Raw genomic sequence first — 3,013 nt, forward strand, 5'->3', positions numbered from 1 at the left:
CTGACTGACAGAGCAACGCTGATGTAATAGTTTGTGACTCTGGGTGTAGGACATGAAACTCACTGTGGCTTCCACCTTGGTTCACCTTGGTTCTCACTCTCTGGGATCACGAGCTCTGCAGGAATGAGCTGCTGTGTCATAAGCAGCCCTGTGGAAAGGTCCATGTGCCAGAAACCAAGGCCTCCTGGGACCAGCCAACAAGTAGCTGAGGCCTCTTCCGGCAGCCATATGAGTCAGCCACGTTTCATGGAATCCCCAGCCCCAGTCCAGCCCTCAGATGACACTGCCCTGGCTGACAACTGAACTGCTACCCTGTGAGAGGCCCTGAGCCAGGAGCACTCAGGGAAACCTCTCCTGGATTCCTGACCGTCAGAAACTGTGGGAAATGATAAATGCTTGTTGTTTTGAGCTGCTAAGTTTTAGAGAATACATTTCACAAAAGGAGAGAATGAATTATTGCACTTTAATATTTATTTGCTTTACATTAATCATAAGATATTAAACATGTCATTTGGTTTTAGGATGTAAGAAGAATTTCCATGGCTAAATAGGGGGTATTTTATTACCACTCACAACCATCTATTTATCTTAACTTCTATTTCCAACTGTGACCCAACTGAATACAAAAGGAAGATCCAGGCCATGCTAGGCTGATTCTGTGATGTCCCCCAGTAACCACCCCTTGCTTATTCACCTTTCCCCAGTTATTCAGTCACCACAAATGTAGGTGCTGCTGTGAAGGGACTTGCAGGTACAGTTAAGGTCCCAAATCAGTTGACTTTAGGACAAGGGATTATCCTGGATTGGCCTGTCCTGATCCAGGTGAGCCATTTAAAAGCACTGGGTTCTTCCTGAGCATGAGAGTCATGGTGTGAGAGGGACTCAGTGTGGGGAATTTCTTCCTACGTGAGCTTTGAAAGTGCAGAGGCTGCGTGGCAGAGACTGCTGGGGACACCAGGAATTGGGAGCAGCCCTCCCGCCCTCCACCCTGACAGCCAGCAAGGAATCAGGGACCTCAGTCCCGCAACTGCCAGAAACTGAACTCTGCCCACAGGCTCCATATAAGCTTGGGGAGGACCCAACCTCAAGATGAGGACACGGCTTTGTGAAACCCTGAACAGAAAATCTGTCCACAGCACGCCCGGATTTCTGACTAAGAAACAGTAAACAAATAAATGGGTGTGGTTTAAAGCCAATAAATTTGTGGTCATTTGTTATGTAGTAACAGAAAATTAATACACAGGCTCAATAGATAAGCACATAACATTTTTTTCACTGGAATGAATTTATTAACTGATATGCAATTACTTACATGAAATAAAATCTTTCCTAAATTTTTTAGTATTTTTATTGATTAAATTAAATTTTACTACAATCATATTTTGTTCATTCATTCAGCAAAGAATAATTTCGTGCCTACTATGTACCAAGTACGCCTTTACATACTGGGGTTACAACTTTGACCCAAACAGCCCAAAGCCCCTGTGCCCATGTGCCTTACATTCCACAAGCTCCGCAAGAGCGAGACAGAGCCATCAGAGCATTTTAAGTAAAGAAATGACAGAATCTGACTCTCATTAGCAGGACTGCTGACCACTGTGGGGAGGACAGTGTGGGCAGCAGGTGAGGGGACAGTGCTAGTGCCACAGGGCAGGAGCGAGAGGCGGTGGGACTAAGGGGAGAAGTGGCCTGAGGGATGAGAGGGACAGAGGGAAGGGCTGGAGAAGCAGGAGCTGAGGAACAGGAGCAGAGGGAACGAGTTCTAAAGCAGCGGAATTCTCACATTCAAACACAGTGTTTTATAGATTTTAATACTCATATCTACAGAGGCCAGCAGGGTGTTCTTTGCATTTGGTAATTAATACATTTGTGAGGCTGCCTAAAACCTAATGTTAACCAGGTTAAAAAAAATACCAAGTGTCCCCCCAAAATATGCATCCAACTTAGATGTGAATAATTCATGAAAACAGGCAAGGAGTGAGCACTGGTGAGGGGCATTCTGACTGAGCACGTGCAGCTTTAAAGTGATTAAAGTCCTACAACTCCTGGCTGAAATAGACAGTAACAGATTGTGCTCCGTTATATGAGGGGATGTCCTGGACTCTCTCGCACAACAGACTCAGGACTGTAGAACGAAGATAATTTTAAAATACAACAACTCAGAGTCCAAGACACATCGTCTGGGAGGGTAAAACTTGGGAGCGTTGTGAGTCTAACTGTAACGCGTTTACACATGTTTATATATGGAGGGGCCAAACTCACTTCTTTTACACCTTAGATTCCTGATCTTCCAGGGGTTACCAAGATTGTGCTGCCCACCCTAGTCAATAAGCAAAAAGGAAACGGGTCTCTATGGGAATCTTTCCATATGGTGTGTTCAGACAGGAAGTCTCCAGGTTTAAAGAGAAAACTCCGGTGTCTACACCTCCAGTACCAGGGCGAGCTCACTCTGGCATCAAGTTCCCTGGGGTGAGTTTATTCTAGAAGAGTCCAGGGGGAGGAAAGGAGTAGGAGGCAGGGAGTCCAGTTCAGGGAGAGGGATTCCGGGGCGGGAAGTGAAGGGGCAGGGGCAGGGCCCAGCCTGGGGGTCTCTCCTGGTTTCCTCAGACAGCTCCTGGGCAGGGACTCAGGGAGACAGTGTGACAAAGAGCGCTCGGTGCAGGAGGGGAGGGGTCAGGGCAATGTCGAAGCGCCCCGGGCGTGGCTCTCAGGGCTTCAGTCCCGACGGCTGTGTCCGGGGCGGGGAAGCTCAGCCTTGGGGATTCCCCATCTCCCCGGAGTTTCACTTCTCCCAGTCCCAACCCGAGTCAGGTCGTTCCTCCCGGATACTGCTGACGCGGCCCCAGTTCTCACTCTCATTGGGTGTTGGTTTCCAGAGAAGCCAATCAGCGTCGCCGCGGTTCCCTGTTATAAAGTCCCCAGGGACCTAGCCTGAGCAAGAGTGAGACCCCATCTCTACCAAAAAGAAAGGGGAAAAGAAAAACCAGCTGGGCATTGCAGGGTGTCTGTAGTC

This window comes from Propithecus coquereli, unplaced genomic scaffold (genome assembly GCF_000956105.1).
Source record: "Propithecus coquereli isolate 6110/MARCELLA unplaced genomic scaffold, Pcoq_1.0 Scaffold426, whole genome shotgun sequence".
Taxonomy (NCBI): domain Eukaryota; kingdom Metazoa; phylum Chordata; class Mammalia; order Primates; family Indriidae; genus Propithecus; species Propithecus coquereli.